General features: G+C 31.0%; 1 non-coding gene and 1 pseudogene across 1 annotated transcript; both read left to right on the plus strand.

Annotated features, from left to right (window-relative positions):
• Positions 1-21,816, plus strand: part of LOC139853780 (fimbrin-2-like) — a 160,244-nt pseudogene that overhangs the window by 31,224 nt on the left and 107,204 nt on the right.
• Positions 7,915-8,021, plus strand: LOC139856502 (small nucleolar RNA R71). Its single transcript, XR_011761979.1, has one exon. It is a non-coding gene; the product is annotated as a small nucleolar RNA R71 (small nucleolar RNA).

Raw genomic sequence — 21,816 nt, forward strand, 5'->3', positions numbered from 1 at the left:
CGATATTATTAGCGTAGTGGTACACGGACAGAACTCTGATTTAAAACCCGTAAATTAAACGTTACAATAACCTTATTATTAAAATAAACTTAAATTAAAATTATAATTATAAATATAAATATAAGTATGCAGAGAAGAAATGAAAATATTGTGTATAAAACTCTCGATCAAACTGCCTTTTTATAGGATTTTGGCCTGCTACAGTAACCCATGCGATCGCATGGGTTTTATGCCTATTTCCCATGCGATCGCATGGCCGCCAGATCGAGCTCACATATTTTTTTGTTTTCTTCTTTGTCGACATATATATATATATATATATATATATATATATATATATATATATATATATATATATATATATATATATATATATATATATAATATATAATTTATATTAATTATATATATATATATTATATTATATTCTTGTGCATAGTTGACTTGTAATTTTTGCTCCGTTGTCTCGTACATTTACGCCCGGTTTATGTCTCGGTTCCGGTTTCTCGAACGCATTTTCTTATAATTTAATATCGTGTACTTTGCGTTCCGCGACTTGTACTTTTGTCAATTTTTAGACGTTTTTCTTCGATAAATTAAACCACTTGGAGTGTAACTTGTACGTTTGAGCGTTTTGGACATTTTCATCTTTCAAATCTTCATTTTCATCTTCAAATCTTCATTTTCGAGCGATCTCCGTCTTTCGTCTTCACACTTATTTATTTAAACAATTACAACTAAAAATAAGGAAATTACAATTAAAAACATTACATTTTGGAACGATATTGCGACTAAATATATGTTTGTTTTGAGCAATATCAATTATCCCTACACTTGAACGTTGCTTGTCCTCAAGCAATATAGAACTTGAAATAAAACATACTTCACACAAATCACTTCTTTATTTTCACACTTTATACATCAGTGATTTTGGTACGGTGGTATAAACAATGATAGTAACGACTGTGGTTTACAGTCCCACATGACTATGAAAATTTAGATCCTTTAAGGAAATTGGATCTTTATGAAAATATTTGATCTTTTAAAAATTCAATCTAGCTTTTACCCTAGATAAGTTTTCCTATTTAACCCGTTATCGATGTTGCAAAATGTTTTTTTTGGGTGTTGTGTGGGTTCCAGATTTTCTAAATTTTATCTCAAAACTTGCGGTTTTGTGTCACCCACTTGCTTACCTTGTATTAGGAAAGCAACACATCCAGTATACTTGCCCCGTATATTACCTTTCAGTAAACTACCATCCGGTTGTAAAGGAAAGTGATGAACAAGCAACTGTTAAGGCAATGTCTAATGACATGCATTTGATTATGGTCCACAACGTGTCGGATGCAATTACTATCCTTTGTAGGAGAAATAGTAAAGATCACCCTATAATTTTTTGGTCTGGTACAAGGTCCTGTCTTCGACCATGCTATGCAACCACCGTTCTTACGGTTGACACCCGATTTGGTTCAGGTGACCTAATGAATTCCGATGAATTCTCAGGATTTTACGTTCAATGGTAATGAACGCATTGAAAATAGGTTTTCAGAAAACAAATCGGTTTTAAATTGATCAAAATATTTTCTCGTTCAAACTAGAGTTTAGATATCATCGAATTCCATGAGTTTGTAATTCTCAATCTTTAAGGTCAATCTCAAGGATTGAGTAATATCAGGCTTAAATGCTGATTTTTAATCTTTAAGAAGATTATCCTTTCTGGGGGTCTGATTCATTAGTCTTATCAAGCTAATTTGCACGGCGCCCTCCCCATTTTACGAGACAGATCCTCTCATGGTTAGGATAAGTCTGACCACATGGTGACCCTGTTTGATGCTGAGGTCCGTGGATTTCCAGCTGATTTTTGAGAAAACTTTTCAAGGTTTTTCGTAGACTCTACAACTGGTCTGGACGACAACTTCCTGACCTAAATCAAGAAGCGCGTTTCTTTTTCTGAAGACTTTACTTCATTTTAATGATGGAATTGATTCATCATGTAGATCCATCTTTTCTTATATTTATATTATAATTTACTGGTTAAAACAAATTTATACAGCCCAAAGCAAAAGTACCTGCAATAAACGTCGCACAAACATGTGATAACAGCTCATATATATTGACAAATCTCCCCACACTTGGCTTTTTCTTGTGTCTTTTTATTTCTAATAAATAAATTCAAGCATTTTAGTTGTTTCTCAATTTATGTCCTTATTTTAGGGTAACAATAATTTTGGTTCCCACACCTCGTTTTATCGTTCATAAATATATTAAACAAGATTTGAATTCATTTAGTTAAACTTTTTTAAATTTTTCACAAAATTTAGAAAATAAGCCTAGTGTAAACCCGAGAGAATTTATAACCCCTTCCCACACTTGAGATCATGCAATGCCCTCATTTGCAATGAAATCAGACTAAATTAAATTCACGAGGGCAATTAGAATAGAAAGGGAGTTAAAACCTCTTTAGCTAAAAAGCCGTAACTTGCGAGATTTGTTTAATCTGTTGATGTTGATTTGTCCGTCATTCAAAATTTTCCGTCATCTTTTCATATGTTTCGCCAAAAATTGGTTGCTTTTGCTAAACTGAATTTCAGTCTTTGAAAATGCGTCTTTTACCCTTATTAGTACATAAAATAAACTACAAACATATATACATATTTTTGAAGTTTGGTATATTACCCCACATTCATATAATATTTTTGGCATACTTTAGATTAATAATATTAAAAATAATGATAACAAAATTTTTCGCCCCGTCCTTGGGTAAAGCAATTTCGGTTCTATGACCTAGTGTTCAACTCACGACGAATTTTAGAAATCATTTTTTAAAACTTAATGAAATAAAGTAAATTTTGTTTTTAAATTCACACAAATCTTAAATTTAAAAAGCATATTAAGTTCATACAAAACTAAAAAAAATTCAGAATGGAGGGAGAAGACTAGTTCTTTAGTGTCTGCTAGCGGAAAAGACCAATCGGGCTCCACTCTTGAAATAATTTGAAACGTTTTAAGAAGGCGAGTGGTTAGCTAAAATTACCCTGAATTTATTTGTTCTTAGGGTAGAATGTGATGTCATCTCTTTCAGTGTTGTTGAACACTTCATAATAGAATTTAAGTCTATGACCATTCACATTGAAAATACCACCATTTTTGTCATATAATTCTACGTATCCAGATGGAAATGCTTGTTTTACTTCATACGGTCCCCTCCATCGGGACTTAAGTTTCTCAGGCAAAAACTTAAAACGTGATTGAAAAACTAGAATTTTGTCTCCTGGTTCAAAAGCTTTCTTTTCGTTTAAGCGAGCATCGTGCCATTTCTTAGTTCTCTCTTTGTAAGATCTCGAGTTTTCATATGCTTGAAGTCTTAGCTTGTCTAATTCATGCAATTGTAAGAATCGATTTTCTCCGGCTTCCACAAGGTCCGTATTACATTCTTTTATTGCCCAGTATGCCTTATGTTCAACCTCGACAGGTAGATGACACGCCTTACCATATATTAATCGAAAAGGAGTGGTACCAATGGGCATTTTAAGTGCGGTTCTAAATGCCCACAGCGCATCATCTAGCTTTTGATGCCAGATTTTTGGATTATTCTTAACTGTTCTTTCTAAAATTCGTTTAAGACCTCGATTTGTGTTTTCAACTTGGCCACTCGTTTGAGGGTGGTAAGAAGTTGAGAAACGATGATTAACTCCATACTTTTTAAGTACTTTCTCGAGTAATTGATTTGTAAAATGAGTTCCACGATCACTGATTAATGCTTTCGGAAGCCCGAATCGTGAGAAAAGGTTTTTGAGAAAGCTAACAACAACTCGAGCATCGTTAGTAGGTAGAACTTTTGCTTCAGCTCATTTAGAAACGTAATCGACTGCTACGAGAATGTATTTGCATTTGTTAGAAGCGGGGAATGGACCCATGAAGTCAATACCCCAAATGTCAAATACTTCGCATACTAGGATGCTTTGTTGTGGCATTTCATCTCTCTTGGAGATATTTCCGGATCTTTGACAAGCGTCACAGGTTTTCACCATGTTGTAAGAATCTTTGAAAATAGTTGGCCAGTAAAAACCTGAGTCAAAGACCTTCTTAGTTGTATAGCTTGGTCCGAAATGTCCGCCAGCTGGTCCTTAATGACAGTGCTCTAGAATTTGTTGAGCTTCTTTACCGTATACACATCGACGAATAACTTGATCTGCTCCTATACGAAAGAGATTAGGGCTTTCCCAGAAGTAAAATTTCAGATTAGAAAAAAATTTCTTCTTTTGCTGATAAGTTTGATTTTTAACAAGAATTCCTGCGGCTAGATAATTGGCAAAGTCCGCAAACCATAGAATTTCTTTTTCCGTTTTAATTTTCATAAGGAACTCGTCTGGAAAAGTATCGTGAATAACAGATTCTTCGAGTGTTTCTAAGTTAGGATTTTCAAGACGGGACAAGTGATTCTCAGCGAGATTTTCAGCACCCTTTTTATCCTTGATTTCAATGTCGAATTCTTGTAGGAGAAGAATCCAACGAATTAGTCTAGGCTTAGCATCTTGCTTCTTGAATAAGTACTTTAGGGCTGAATGATCGGTATAAACAATTGTTTTAGAAAACAATAGGTAAGATCTGAACTTGTCGAAAGCAAAAACTACTGCAAGAAGCTCCTTCTCAGTAGTTGTGTAATTCAACTGAGCTCTTGTAAGTGTTTTACTTGCATAGTATATTGGTTGAAATTTGTTATCTTGACGTTGACCCAAAACAGCTCCCAGCGCAAAATCACTAGCATCACACATTAGCTCGAAAGGTTTGGACCAGTCGGGTGATACCATAATAGGTGCATTCGTAAGTTTCTCTTTCAGAATGGAGAAAGCATTTAGACACTCGTCGTTGAAATCAAATGTACTGTCTTTCTCAAGAAGTTTAGTCATGGGTCGAGCGATTTTGGAAAAGTCCTTTATGAATCTTCGATAGAACCCCGCATGACCAAGGAAACTAAGAATTCCTTTAACATTGGTTGGAGGAGGAAGTTTTAAAATAACGTCTATCTTAGCTTTGTCTACTTCTATTCCAGCTCGAGAAATCTTGTGTCCTAAAACAATGCCTTCCTTCACCATGAAGTGGCATTTCTCCCAGTTTAAAACAAGATTTGATTCTTCACAACGAATTAGCATTCGTTCAAGGTTTGAGAGACATGAGTTGAAGGAGTCTCCAAAAACAGAGAAATCATCCATAAAGACTTCTATACTTTCTTCAATCATGTCATGAAAAATTGCCATCATACACCTTTGGAAGGTGCCTGGTGCGTTGCATAATCCGAATGGCATTTGTCGGTAGGCAAAAGTACCAAATGGACAAGTAAATGTGGTCTTGTCTTGGTCTTTTGGATCAATTGGAATTTGAAAATAACCGGAGAATCCATCAAGGAAACAGTAGTAATCTTTTCCCACCAAACGTTCTAGCATTTGGTCGATAAATGGTAGCGGGAAATGATCTTTCCTTGTAGCGTCATTTAGACGACGATAGTCTATACAGACTCTCCACCCAGTGACTGTTCTCGTAGGAACGAGTTCGTTCTTATCATTTAGAATAACAGTCGTACCCCCTTTCTTGGGTACTACTTGTACAGGACTTACCCACGGGCTATTGGATATAGGGTAAATTAACCCGGCGTCAAGTAATTTGATAACCTCCTTTTTGACAACTTCTTTCATGTTAGGGTTTAACCTCCGTTGCCTTTATACCACGGGTTTAAAATCTTCTTCCATTAGAATTTTGTGAGTACAATAAGCAGGGTTAATCCCTGGAATATCAGTTGTTTTCCACGCAATTGCCTTTTTGTGGGTTTTTAAAATAGACATTAACCTACCCTTTTAGTCATCGAAAAGTTTTGATGAAATTATGACGGGTAATTGTGACGTTCCTTGGAGATAAGCATACTCCAAATGTTCCGGGAGTTCTTTAAGTTCCAAGGTGGGTGGTTCTTCCAAAGAAGATTTTATCCGGAACCTGTTACCATTGGTAATTTCTATAAAAGGTTCATCTTCCCCTGGAATTTCTTCTTCTATGTATTCTTCATTAGTGACTACCTTCAACAGCTTGTCTAACTCTATATCGACATCAAAATCTTCACCTTCACCTATCGGGGTGAAATCTGAGGTGTCGACATTTAATAGTTCTTGTAGTTCTTCCTCAATACAACAATCAACAATGTCTATTTGGAAACATTCGTCATCATGAGACATAGGGTGTTTCATAGCCTTATCTATGTTCAATATAATTCTATCCTCCCCCACACCTAAGCTGAGATTTTTCTCTTTTACGCGCACAATTGAGTCTGCAGTATTTAGAAAGGGACGCTCTAGAATTAGGGGAACCTTACTATCTTCTTCCATTTCAAGAACAACAAAATCAGCAGGAAAGATTAAGTGATTTACTTTAACCGGTAGGTTTTCAGCAATGCCAATAGGATAGTTGTATGTTCTATCAGCTAATCATATACACATCCTAGTTGGTTTTAAATCACCTAAGTTCAATTTTAAGTACAAGGAGTGAGGCATAAGGTTAATGCTTGCTCCTAAATCAGCTAATGCATCGTACATTACTGAATCTCCCATCAGACTAGGAATGATGAAACTTCCAGGATCTCCAAGTTTTGGTGGCAAATTTTGCTTTTGTAAAATTGCCGAACATTCCTCATTAAGGAATGTGGTTGAAACTTCTGCATATTTTCCTTTGTCTGCTATAAGATCTTTGATAAACCTTCCATAATTCGGCATACCCGCAAGAACATCTACAAGCGGTACATTTATACAAATTTGCTTAATCATGTCAGCAAACTTGTTGCATTGTGCTTGTAATTTATCTTTCTTCAAACATTGCGGATATGGAATTGGAGGTTTGTATACCTTCAATGGTGGTTGATTTTGAGTTTTTGGTGCACTTGTGGTTGGCATCGTATTTTCTTCCACCACATGTTCTTTGTCTTTTGAAACAGGAATAGGAGCATGAGGGTTTGGAATATCGGGGTTAATGGCTAACCCATTTTTCATAGTTATGGAATTAACTTGCGAAAAATTACTTGAATTTTGAGTTTCCTTACCCTTAGGGTTTGGTTGCGTGTTGGATGGTAAAGTTCCCGATTGCCTTTCAACAAGCAATTGGGATATTCTTCCCATATCTCTTTCAAGGTTTTGAATTAACGCTTGATGATTCCTTTGTACTTGCTCGTTTCCCGTTTGGACTTGATGTAATTGTCTCTTCACTTGCTCATTCGTTTCTGATTGACTTTTGACAAAATTCATCATAACTTCTTCAAAGTTAGATTTCTTCTCTACTGGCTGCGTGTTATGATTTTGTTGTTGATACGGTAATTGAGGTAACGGTTGTTGTTGGAAATTTTGTTGAGGTGGAAATGGAGGTTGGTTTCTATTGAAAAAGCGAGGTGGTCCATTTCTTTGAAAAGCAAAATTCTTCGGGTTTTGATATCCTGGGTTTGCAGGTTGATAATTAGAATTTCCTCCTTGAAAATTTCCTTGTCTTTGATTGGCTATAAAATTAACTTGTGCGACTGAGTTCATTGGCCGATCATTGATATCACAGTCTTTCGTGAAATGTGGTTGTCCACAGATTTCACATCCTACTTGCAATGCTAAAACTGTTGAATTTAGTTTCTCTATTTCTCTTCCAAACTTTTTAAATTGATTCGACAGTGAAGCTATGGTTGTGTTGTTGTCTTCATTTTCTTCAAGGCTTGCCACCGTCCTTCTAGGTAGTTGATCTCTAGACGGTGTCCATTCAAACATGTCTTCTAACATGTCATACGCTTGATTTGGTGATTTGTACATAAATACTCCTCCAGTGGAGGAATCTAATATACGATGAGTATGTTCATCAATACCACGATAAAAAGTTTATACTATTTGCCCTTTTTGCAATCCATGTTGCGGACAATTTCGTAACATTCTTTTTAATCTTTCCCATGCATCATAAAGAGTTTCATCCGACTTTTGTTTAAAAGTGGTGATTTCAGTTCTAAGTCTTTCGGCTTTTGCCGGTGGGAAAAATCGGGTAATGAATTTTTCTCTTAATTCGTTAAAAGTTCTGATAGAATCAGGTTTTGATGCTTTCAACCATGCTTTTGCGTCTCCGATTAACGAGAACGGAAAAGTTCTTAACTTAAATGCATCTGAAGAAACATCTTTGTTTTTGTACAGTTCACATAAATCTTCAAAAGCTTCTAAATGTTCTATCGGATTGTTGTTAAGTCTTCCGTCAAATTGGTTTTCACTAACCATGTGCATAAACTGCCCCTTGACTTCCCAGTTTTCAGCCTCAATTTCAGGTCTTCTTATAGGTGCAAGTGCGAGAGGGGGAACAGTTTGTCTGGTATTCCACATTGGTAGATCATTTGGATAAGGTGTTACTTCTGCCATTTCTTCTTTAATGACGATGGTTTCAGGTTCAGTTTTGATTTCTGGTTGACCACTAGTGTTTCCTACTTGTTTTTTGATATTTTTCGGTGTTTTCGGTTGACTAGTACTACCTAATTTTTGTTGTTTTTGTTGTTTTAATCTTTTGTTCAAGTTTCTTTCAGGTTCTGGATTAAGTGCAATGAGTTTAGGATTTCCTGAACGGGTCATACAATTGGAAAATTGTATGTAGTCTTGAAGGATTTATTCACTAAGTGTATAAACATTGAACTTTCTTGAAAATGAATTTTCACGAAAGGATCGAATAACTAAAAACAATGATAAAAACCTTTAAACAAACAGATTTTCCTTCTGATTTTGCCCACGTTTTGAATAGCCAAAAGATAGAGCAGAGGGACAGGATTCGTTTGGTCTCAATATAATTGAGTACTGTTTGGCTCCAATAACCCAATCCACGTACAAATCCAACTATTACTACGAATCAGAAAAATTATCTATTTATTTAACTGCCAACTTTCCCCGGCAGCGGCGCCAAAAAGTTAATGTGCTCGATCGTGTCCTTTTATTTTGATCGGATTTAGATTGAATTTATTACACCAATTGCTTGTGATTATATGGTGTTCTTATGATTTCGGATTGATTTCACACATATAGGCAACTTTGTCCTATCCATATAGTAATAGTTTATTTGGTAGATCCGGTTCGTTCCACAGGGAGATGGAGTTTTCAAGATTTTTTAATTGCTAAAATTTAATCTATTTAAAAGGGGGATTTTGGATTAGGGTTTACTACTTGATTGAACGGAAATTAGATTTAAATAAAACGAAATAACTAAATTAACGACAATAAAAATACAATTTAAACTAATTTAACAAAGTAGAATAAATAAGGTTTTTCATGGAAATATAGCAAAATAGTAAAAAGTAATTAAAGTTTACGATATGGCAATAAGTGAAATTGAAGAGATTTAAAATAAGGTAAAGTAGTGGCTACTAAAATATGTCCCCTCTGGATTTATGGATTGTTTTTAAGTCCGATTACGATGTTTTAATATATCCTTATATTTTATCTTTCGATTTATAAAGATTTAATTAACTAAAACTAAATCTCACTTTCGTTTAGATCTCGTTTTAGCGAATTAAATTAAACCCCGACTATTTAAATTGAGATTTAATCCAGTTTTTACTTTCGTTAAAACCAAAATTATAACGGTCATACCATTTTTATAATTACACGATTATATAAACTGTAATATTACCCAAACCACCGAATCACACTTCTAAATTGTTGTCAATAATTTGTCCATATGTTCGTCTAGATCACCGAGGTGTTGAAGCATAATTTATGTAAATTCAATGCACTTTTGCTTATTAATTTTAATAAATTATGTGATAGGGGTGAAAATATTAAATTATATAACAATGGGTTGGTGATTAAACTTAATATTAAAAATAGTCAAAGTTACATCATAATATTATAATATGGTTCAATCCATTTGTCCAGAGGTTCTACATTTTAGTTACCACTATGAATATTTAGTTGGACATTATAACGGCGTAAAAATATAAATTATATAAAGTGGACATGGTAACAATAATAATAATAATAAACGATAAAAATAATAAATAATAAATAACGATAATAACGACGATAATAATAAATATTACGATAACAATAAAAATAACAATAATAATAATAATAATAACAATAGAAATAATAACGATAATAACGATACGTGAAAATAAAGTTAGGACGTGGAGACTTACAGCGAGTTGGAACGGTAAAAAGCGATATTATTAGCGTAGTGGTACACGGACAGAACTCTGATTTAAAACCCATAAATTAAACGTTACAATAACCTTATTATTAAAATAAACTTAAATTAAAATTATAATTATAAATATAAATATAAGTATGCAGAGAAGAAATGAAAATATTGTGTATAAAACTCTCGATCAAACTGCCTTTTTATAGGATTTTGGCCTGCTACAGTGACCCATGCGATCGCATTGCCGCCAGATCCAGCTCACATATTTTTTTTGTTTTCTTCTTTGTCGACATATTTTTATATATATATAATATATATAATTTATATTAATTATATATATATATATATTATATTATATTCTTGTGCATAGTTGACTTGTAATTTTCGCTCCGTTGTCTCGTACATTTACGCCCGGTTTATGTCTCGGTTCCGGTTTCTCGAACGCATTTTCTTATAATTTAATATCGTGTACTTTGCGTTCCGCGACTTGTACTTTTGTCAATTTTTAGACGTTTTTCTTCGATAAATTAAACCACTTGGAATGTAACTTGTACGTTTGAGAGTTTTGGACATTTTCATCTTTCAAATCTTCGTTTTCATCTTCAAATCTTCATTTTCGAGCGATCTTTCTCTTTCGTCTTCACACTTATTTATTTAAACGATTACAACTAAAAATAAGGAAATTACAATTAAAAACATTACATTTTGGAACGATATTGCGACTAAATATATGTTTGTTTTGAGCAATATCAGCATCCATTTTGTCGACCACGAAGTAAAAGAAAGATGGCAACATACCAGTAGCACTTGCAATAATTTATTGACCAAGCATGCTATAAAAGGTATCAAATGCGTTTGGTTTAATATCATCTTCATCATATTATTATATTACCACAACTCCATCATAAGTATAAGTATTATAATATTATTAACATTATTTATCATGTTCTCAACATCGTCTTTATCATCGTTATTCGAACAGAAAACGAACAAAACAGGAACAGTAATTTGTTGATGGTGGTGTGGTGTTTTGGCGGCTGCACAGAAAAAAAGACGGTAGTAGCAGTAGTTAATATATATAGCCATGGTGGTGATTTGTTGAGGTCATGATAGAAAACAAAATGGAAGAAGGGTGGTGTTCGAAAGGTGATGGTTAATTGGTTCTTCGGTTATAAATAATTTAAAAGAAGAAGATAAAAAGTGGAGAATGGTTATGGAGCTCAACTAAGTAATAGGAAGTAAAACAAGTGGGTTTACTGATGAAAGTTGGCGACAGTTTCAAGAGAGGAAAGGAGTAGAACGAATTGTGATTGTTGTAGTTGTGTTTTATGGTGGTGATATAAGTGATAATGGTTGTTTTGTGTTGATCACGTGTCGGTTCATCAAGATGAAAATAAAAAGGTATGTATATATCTATTATGTATGTGTATGTATATATATATCTTTATAAAGAAAAGATTGAGAGTGAATTGGTAGCGAGGGTGTTGATGAATTGTGTTCTCTTCGTTTATGTTTGCAGGTATAAATCTAGGGATACAAAACAAAGATAGATAGTGATAGATATGGATAGCTAAAAGAAAGTGGATTTCATCATGTAGATGATTGATTGATTCGTAGCAAATGAAGGTTGTCGACAGAAATATTCGATCAGGAAGAAATTTAAAATAATTAAAAGCAGATTGTGATTGTTAACAGAGTTGTACGATTGATTCTTGATATCTAACAAATTGGAGACAGAAACAAACTTGAATAAAGTTTGATCACGATGGCTAATAGAATCGTACGATTTCTACTATCAACTTGATTTGATCAGGTTGTTTGTATTGAGAAGTTCATCTGAACGGGTAACAAGTTGGAGACAGGAAGTACAGACTTTTTCAGAAGAAATAAAAAGATAATTAACAGATAGCTACGTTCAACTGATTTTGTTTAGCTTGCGAATTGGAGTCAGATTGGTACAAATTAGTAGACGAGAATCTTCAATCAAGAAGAAGAAAAAAAAAAAAAAAGTTAGAAAGGGATTGGAAACAGATTGGGATAATTCATCTATTGCGAATATTTCTGATTTGTTTGTATTCAAGATAATTGGATTCTTAATTTGTACGAATTGTCAATCAAATATAATATGAAAGCAACGTGCAACTGATTCAAAAATCTCCAATTCGTATATACGTAGTTTTACAGAAATGGTACTATTAATTAATTATTATAATTATATTAATAATAAATAATAATATTAATAATAACACTATTAATAATAATATTAATAAAAGTAATATTAATAATATACTGATATCAATAATAATGATTTTAATATTGATATTAACAATAAAAATGATATTAATAATATTATTAATGATACTAATAATATTAGTTACAAAAATATTAATATTATATAATTAATTATAATAATAATGTCAATATTAGTAATATAACAAATTATACATATAAGGTTTTATATATATCTTTATATCTTACATTAGAATTTATAATGGTTGATAATACAAATATTTATATTAATATTAACATTAATACTAATAATGAATGTAATGATCATAACATTAATATAACATTTATATTTTAACTTGTAATTACATATAATATATTAATCTTGCATTTCGTTAATTATGTAATACTTGTTTTATACAATAACATATTTGAATATTTATCATTTACATATTTTATATATATTACAATATAATAATTATTAATAGTAATCATACATATATATATATATATATATATATATATATATATATATATATATATATATATATATATATATATATATGTATATATATATATATATATATATATATGTATATATATATATATATGTATATATATATATATATGTATATATATATATATATGTATATATATATATATGTATATATATATATATATATATATACTTATTTATTTTGTATGATATTTTACATACATAATTCTAATGTTTACATTGTATTTTATAATTATTATCTATTTTTGCATTTGTATATATATAATTTATACATATTTATTTACAAACAACTGTTCGTGAATCGTCGGGAATAGTCGAAGGGTATTTGCATATATGAAACAGTTCAAAATTTTTGAGACTTTACCTAACAAACATTGCTTATCGTGTCGAAATCATATAAAGATTAAGTTTAAATTTGGTCGGAAATTTCCGGGTCGTCACACTTTCTTCCTGTTACGGCAGTTGCTGCTGCTCAGCAAAATGCTTATCTAATGTTGTTTGATGATCAGGAAGAAATAGGATTGAAGGGTGAAAAAGAATAAGCCGAATACTTTGTGGAAGGAAAATGACAAATCATTTGCTAGAAAAAATATTCCACCTTCTAAGAAGGAAAGCCCAACAAAAGATGCCGAATGTTTCCATTGTGGAAAGGTTGGCAATTGGAGAAGGAAGTTGTCCTATCTTCCAATCTAAGCTGAGAAAAGGCAACGCTAGTGAGACTAGCAAATCAGGTATATTTCATATATAGTTATATACTTCTTCTAGTGATTCCTAGATCTTTGTTAACTGGTTGTGGCCTTCACACTTGTAACAATATGAAGGGAATGAGAAGAAGTAATAGACTGAAGAAAGATACACTGGATTTGCAAGTAGGCAAGGGGGATCAAGCTTTTGTTAAAGCTATTGGTACCTCTGAACTTACTTCTCTGAGTGGTCTTATTGTTTTGTTGGAACAATAGCATTATGCTCTCAATACTGCGAGCGACATAGTTTGAAAGATGTTAGTATTGAACTTGCATTTACACACTTAGGTATTTCAGTTTTTAAGGATAATATATTTATCTTAATACCTATCCACGTGATGGTATTTTTGAAATTGATATGCATAGTGTAATTTCAAATGAGAATTCTGTGTATACCTACATCGCCAAAGTCTTCAAGCAAGACTTGAATAAGATCTATCTATGACATTGTCATATTGATCATATAAACAAACAATGCATTTCAAAACTCCAATCTAATGGACTTTTGGAATCAATTGACTCTGAGTCATTTGATGTATGCGAGTCATGTTTATGTGAAAAGATGACAAATGCTTCTTTCTTCGATTTAGGTAAAAGAGCTAAAGATCTTTTAGGACTAATACATACTGTTGTATGTAGCCCTTTAAGAACAATGTATAGATTTAGTTAATTTTACTTCATTACATTTACTGATGAGTACAGTAGCTATGATTATGTTCACTTGCTGAAACATAAACATAAAGCTATCTTAACATTCAAAAGTATTCCAAAATGAAGCAGATAATCAGCTTGGAAAGACCATTAAAGAACTTCACTCCGAGGAGTAAGTAAGTTTATGAATCAAGAGTTTTTTGGACCACCTAAAGAATTGTGGGATTGTATCATAGTTCACTCTACCTTACACACCACAACACGATGGTATGTCTGAGTAAGAGGAATCGAACTTTACTTGATATAGTTTGATTTATAATGAATCTGATTTCTCTACTACCGTCTTTTAGGGATATGTATGAGAGTCTGCTACAGGCATACTCAATGTGATTCCAACTATGAAGGTAGAAAAGACACCATATGAGTTATGGCATGGGAAGAATCCCAAGTTGTCTTATCTGAAAGTCTGGGGTTGTAAAGCGTACGTGAAGCATGACACTTCAAACAAATTAGAACCCAGAACTATATAATGTTACTTTGTACGATACATAAAGGAAACAATGTGTTACTACTTTTACTACCAAGCTGAAGACAACGTGTTTTCTGCTCGGTCTGCTGAATTCCTGGAAAGATATCTTCTCTTACAAAAAGTTAGTGGGAGTAAAGTAGATCTTGAAGAAATTCAAGTACTTAAAAGTAACATACCTTCAGTAAGCACTAGCAATCTGTGACGACCCGAAAATTTTTGACTAAATTTAAACTTAATCTTTATGTGGTTTCGACACGATAAGGAAAGTCTATAATCTTAAGTCTTAAAATTTGAACTGTTTCATATATTCAATTGACCTTCGACTGTTCTCGACGATTCACGAACAATTAATTGTAAATAAATATGTGTGTATGTATATATAAATAATAATTCAAAGTATTATATGTTGTTGTTATTAAGAATTAATAAAATAAAAATAGGATATTATAATAATTATTATTTAAAATATATCTCTATATATAAATAAAGTATATTAAAAATAAATATTAAATGATTGTAACACTCGTTTGATGTTTCAATTGATATTAAGCAAGTTAAATTCAAACTTATGTAATTTTAAAATAAACGGTGATACGAAAATAAGTTCTATAAATTTTAGGCTTATTAAAAATGTATTTAGGAACTATTTGTTAAGTTTTAACACTTTTTATATTTTACCCAGAATTGAGAGGGACAGTTGATGTAATTTTTATTGAACAAATTAAAGATCGAATTTTATACCATAATGACCAAAATAAATAAATATAGATAATCTAAAAATTTGGAATTTTTCCGAAGACTTTTAATCCGCCACTAATGATCAACGAACCACGATATAATATCTCTAATAAACTGTCGGTAGATGAAGTTAAAATGTAGGCTACTGAACTATGCTGAAGCACGTTTATTTATTGAGTATTATTAGTATATGATTAATAATATTATTATAATATATACTTTCTGTTGAGCACAACCGACAATGGATATGAGTGATAAGGTTACTATGTTAATTATCACCTTTAATTAAGTTATATAAATACATGATACTTATGCATATAGGTAGAGATAATAACCCACAAACTCATTGATTCCTTTTTCAACCATCCACAGCCACCACTCAAGCCACCATCCTCCGCCCGAACCACCTCACCCTCACCATGATCCGCCACTAGTCCACCACCCTCTTCCTTAATCACCACCTTCGAACCACCACTATACTCTAACAACAAAACCTGCTGCCTTCCTGGTCGCTGCTATACTTCTACTTTTATGAGCCGCCATCAACCACCATTACAACTCCATAATCACTATCACCAACTTATTTTCGGTTTTGTCGTTCAAAATGAAACCCACAACCTACAACACCTACAACTGCTACGTATGTTCTATATATATATATATATATATATATATATATATATATATATATATATATATATATATATATATATATATATATTTTTTTTTTTTTCTCTTTTCATTCGAAACACACAACCACCTCATCACCATTTAAACCACCACCTTAACTGTTATGTTTCTGTTTGATTCGAAAGGGAGACAGCTGCTCCTGCTCCATGTTCCTGTTTTGATTCAAAGATCCATAACCAACACCATTCTAGTTTTATTCTGTTCGTTTTCATTCTATTTAAAACTAAACCCCACATGTTTATTAACGAAAAGGATATCGGGCTGTTACAGACTCCAAAAGCCACCTCAAACCACCCTCTTTTCTTCAACACTTCATCACCTTCATGTCACATAAACCATCGAAACCCATTACTGAATTACTGCTACGATGTTGATAATTTTGGTGTTGATCGAGCCATCGAGATTGAATCAAAAGAATTAATATTCTATTAATCAAAAACCCACTTGTTAATAGCGAGTTATTGAAGATGATGATTCGTGAATGGTGAACTATAATGATGATATGATGATGAAGAACAAAGGTCGTAACCGGCTATATCTCTTTCCCGTTTCCAGTTATAATTTGGGATTTTTTTTTACTTGCTACCTTCTAGAGCCAAAATCCTTTTTGTAGACTTGGGCAGAATTATTACCTATTTAACTTGGGCCATGGGCTTGTTTAGTTAGTGGACCGATTGGGCCAAGAAGAAATATTGAAGCAGATAAAGACAGGTTAAATAATATCATCCTGTAAGTTAAATCAGAAAAGCAAAAACAGTTCAATGGTTAAGGGTGTTAACTGGTGAGCGGGAGGTCGCGGGTTCGATCCCGGTTCGGTGCAAGTCTTTTTATAAAAGTCTTAGAAGGTAGTTCTTTATATAAATTTTTTATTTATTATTAGTATTGTTATTATTATTAATGTTATTATTATTATTATTGTTATTATTAGTATTATAACTATTATTATTATTATTATCATATTTACAAGTATAAGTATTATAATTATTGTTATCATTAGTAATAATATAAGTATCATGAATATTAATATCATTTTAGTATTATCTTTAAGTATTATTATCATTGTTATTATCATTATTATCAAACTATTATTATAGGTATTAATAATAATAATATTATTATTTTTGTATTATTATCATTATTATGTTTACAATTATTATTATTAATGATAGGAGTGTAATTATTAATAATATCATCTCTAGTATTAATATAATTATTAGTATTGTTATTATTAAACTTATTATCATTATTATCATTAGTAGTAAAATGGATATTTTTATAATTATTATTATTATCAGTATTAATATTGTTACCGTTAATACTAAAAATATCATTACTTTTAAAATCTATCATGTTATTAAAAATTGGTACTATCATCGAAATTAACATTTTTAATAAAATTATTAATTTGATATCATTATTAAAAGTTAACATCATCATCATCATCATCATCATTATTATTATTATTATTATTATTATTATTATTATTATTATTATTATTATTATTATTATTATTATTATTATTATTATTATTACTATCATTATCCTTAACTTCGTATTATTACAAATATCAATTTTTACAAACAGAAGATATTTTTATAAAAAATATATTTATTATAAGTTATACTAATATTACATCATATTATGCTCTAACTAATATAATATTATAACATTAATTAAATTATATATATCAAATAAGTATCATAACAAAATATATAAATTTTCTCAATTACGATTATATGTTTTAATATATATATACGAATGATATAGGTTCGTGAATCCGAGGCCAACCCTGCATTGTTCAATGTCGTCATATGTATTTTTACTACAAAATACAGTATTGTGAGTTTCATTTTCTCCCTTTTTAAATGCTTTTGTAATATATATTTTTGGGACTGAGAATACATCCGCTTTTATAACTGTTTTACGAAATAGACACAAGTAATTGAAACTACATTCTATAGTTGAATGATCGAAATCGAATATGCCCCTTTTAGCTTGGTAGCCTAAGAATTAGGGAACAGACCCCCTAATTGATGCGAATCCTAAAGGTAGATCTACGGGAACTAACAACTTGAAAGGACCCGTTCATATAAATTATAAACGATTCACAATAGTTGATTACATCGCGAGGTATTTAACCTCTATATGATACGTTTTACAAATATTGCATTCGTTTTTAAAAGACAAACTTTCTTTACATCAAAAATTGACGGCATGTATACCATTTCATATTACATCCAACTATAATTGACTTAATATTAATCTTGATGAACTCAACGACTCGAATGCAACGTCTTTCAAAGTATGTCATGAATGACTCCAGGTAATATCCTTAAAATGAGCTAATGCACAGTGGAAGATTTCTTTAATACCTGAGAATAAACATGCTTTAAAGTGTCAACCCAAAGATTCGTGAGTTCATTAGTTTATCATAATCAATCATTTCCGTAATAGTAATAGACCACAAGATTTCAGTTTCCATAAATATCCGTACACTCGTAAGTGTTTAAAAGTATTTTATAAGTTGTAGGCACCCGGTAACAAGCCTTAACATTCATGTTTTACCCTCTGAAGTACACCAGATCAGGTGTGTTTAAAATAACCTCGAAGTACTAAAGCATCCCATAGTCATGATGGGGTTTGTCAGGCCCAATAGATATATCTTTAGGATTCGCGCCTACCGTACATAGACAAGTAGTTTAATGTTACCAAGCTAAGGGTATATTTCTGGTTTAAACCCACATAGAATTAGTTTTAGTACTTGTGCCTACTTCGTAAAACATTTATAAAACAGCGCATGTATTCTCAGCCCAAAAATATATATTGCAAAAGCAATTAAAAAGGGAGCAAATGAAACTCACAATACTGTATTTCGTAGCAATTATGTATATGACGGCACTGAACAAATGCAGGGTTTGTCTCGGATTCACGAACGTATCAATATTGTGATTCAATATTGCAGGAAAGTACGTAGACGCAACGAAAATGATAAACGTTAGGTTGACCTCACGAGCAATACCCTCGATCAATACCCATAACCTCCATAGCTATAACCCATAATTTCCTTAGCTCTATCCCGTTTGAAAACTTATTTTGAAATCGTCTGAGTATAACTCCGTCGTAGTATTTTATGTATACTAATAATATCTTGAAATAATACAAAGAAAATATATATATGTAATTCGATTGAGAGAGTTTAGAGAAATATGTTTTCAAGTTTCTATGAAATAATGAAACTTATTGAATTCTATTTATAATAGATTTTTTAATTATTAAAGTGAATTATTAAAGTATGAATTATTAAAGTGAATTATTAAAGTATGAATTATTAAAGTGAATTATTAAAGTGAATTATTAAAGTATGAATTATTAAAGTGAATTATTAAAGTGAATTATTAAAGTATGAATTATTAAAGTGAATTATTAAAGTATGAATTATTAAAGTTAAAGTAAAATAAAAGTAAAGTAAAGGTAAAGTTAAAGTATAGTAAAAGTATAAAACTATATACGTATAATACGCGTATAAATATATATAATATTAATTAATTTAAATCGTTATATATATTTAATAAAATAAAATATAAATATCTTTATCTTTATCATACTGGTTAAGTAATGAGTTGTCAAAAGTGGTTCTAGATATTTATAAAAGATATATACGTTTTAATAATAAAGTTCTTTTTAAACTGAAAACGTTTTTTGTACTTTTGAAACTAAATCAAATAAATATGATAATTTTGTTTTCCAAAACTAAATATCTTTAAGAATCATTTTGTTAAAAGGTTAAAATAATGGAAATCGTTATCTCATAAAACATTTTAGAAAAGTAGAATTATATATATTCATAATACGTTTCAAGTTTTTAAATTACAGTCTATTGGTGAAGCATGAGATAAAGTCTAAAGGTTAAATAAACGTATGAAATCATCTTAATGAAAAATGTCGAGTTACTTAACTTGTCGATATCCAACATCTAAGTTATTTACACTCCACGTTCTTATTTTCATATTAAATAAAATGAAAGTTAACATAGTTATCTTATCAAGGTCACGAGGAAAATATTATAAAACATGCCTTGGAAATTAAACAGGAATTTCCACTAACCCTTGTCTAGTTCCCGTTAATTGACACATTTGTTCTTATTTATAAATCACTTTACCATTTTCCGAATGTTGTCAAAAAGAATAGATTTCTTAAATCACAGTGGACCTCATAACATAGGCCCGTAATCATATCATAATGTATATGATAATTCAATCATTTGATATTATCTCTTAATTCTGTCGATAAATATATCGAAACAAATACGTTCATGTAAAGTATCATATATCTAATACTTTGTTAATGTTTTCAGTTAATATTATATATTATATATACATATCTATATACTCATAATTGTTCGTGAATCGTCGAACACGGTCAAAGGGTAATTGATTACATGAATGTAGTTCCAAACTTTTTGAGATTCAACATTACAAATTCTGCTTATAATGTCAGAAACATATAAAGGTTAAGTTTAAATTTGGTCGGAAATTTCCGGGTCGTCACAGTACCTACCCGTTAAAGAAATTTCGTCCCGAAATTTGATCGAGGTCGTCATGGCTAACAATAAGAATGTTATTATGACGAATATAAGTTGATTCATAGGGTTTTATCATGATTGAGAAATATGGATAAAATAATTCGATTACTCTAAACGTATGAGTGAAGCTATCGTAAAAGAGTGAAATGAGAAAATAGGGATTCGTCTTATCTTTTGACTTCATCACGGTTGATCTCCGGATTAAAGAAAATCTTTGTAATCTATATAGGATTTGATTCTTCGGTGATTAAGGAAATTATGATCCTCTTCGATTTAATGCGATGATTCATCTCGATTTTTCTGTCGGATATTTCACTATAAATCCACCTCCTTCTTTTCCTTTTAATTCACACCTTCTATTCTTTCTCCCTCAATTCTTACTTTAAAATTATTCGTCAATATGCTTCATCCAGTGCTGATTCTCAATATACTCCTCACTTTCATATCTACCTCCGAAAGAATCTATTTACTTCTACTATACTCTTAGTTTTATAGTGTTTTTAGTTCTCCCGTGTCTTTATATTGCTATATGCATCGATATATACGGTTTATAGTTTTTGGGTTGTTGTTGGGTTTTATATCTTCCCTTATATTTCGATGTCCCTGCTTATGTCTTCTATAATCATTGTCATCCCCAATTAATGTGTGACGACCCGGAAATTTTCGACCAAATTTAAACTTAACCTTTATATTATTCCGACACGATAAGCAAGTTTGGAATATTGAATCTCAAAAACTTTGGAAGTATATTCATCTAATCAATTACCCATTGACTATTCCCGACGATTCACGAACCTTTAATCGTAAATAGAAAAGTTTATATATAAATAACTATACATGTAAATAATTATATTATAAATTAAAATAAATTAATAAACTATTATGTGATTAAATATTAGGATGAAAAACTTAAAACACAATTTAATATGTGGTAGTTGAAATATATAAATATGTATATATA

The sequence above is a fragment of the Rutidosis leptorrhynchoides genome, chromosome 6 (assembly GCF_046630445.1).
Source record: "Rutidosis leptorrhynchoides isolate AG116_Rl617_1_P2 chromosome 6, CSIRO_AGI_Rlap_v1, whole genome shotgun sequence".
Taxonomy (NCBI): domain Eukaryota; kingdom Viridiplantae; phylum Streptophyta; class Magnoliopsida; order Asterales; family Asteraceae; genus Rutidosis; species Rutidosis leptorrhynchoides.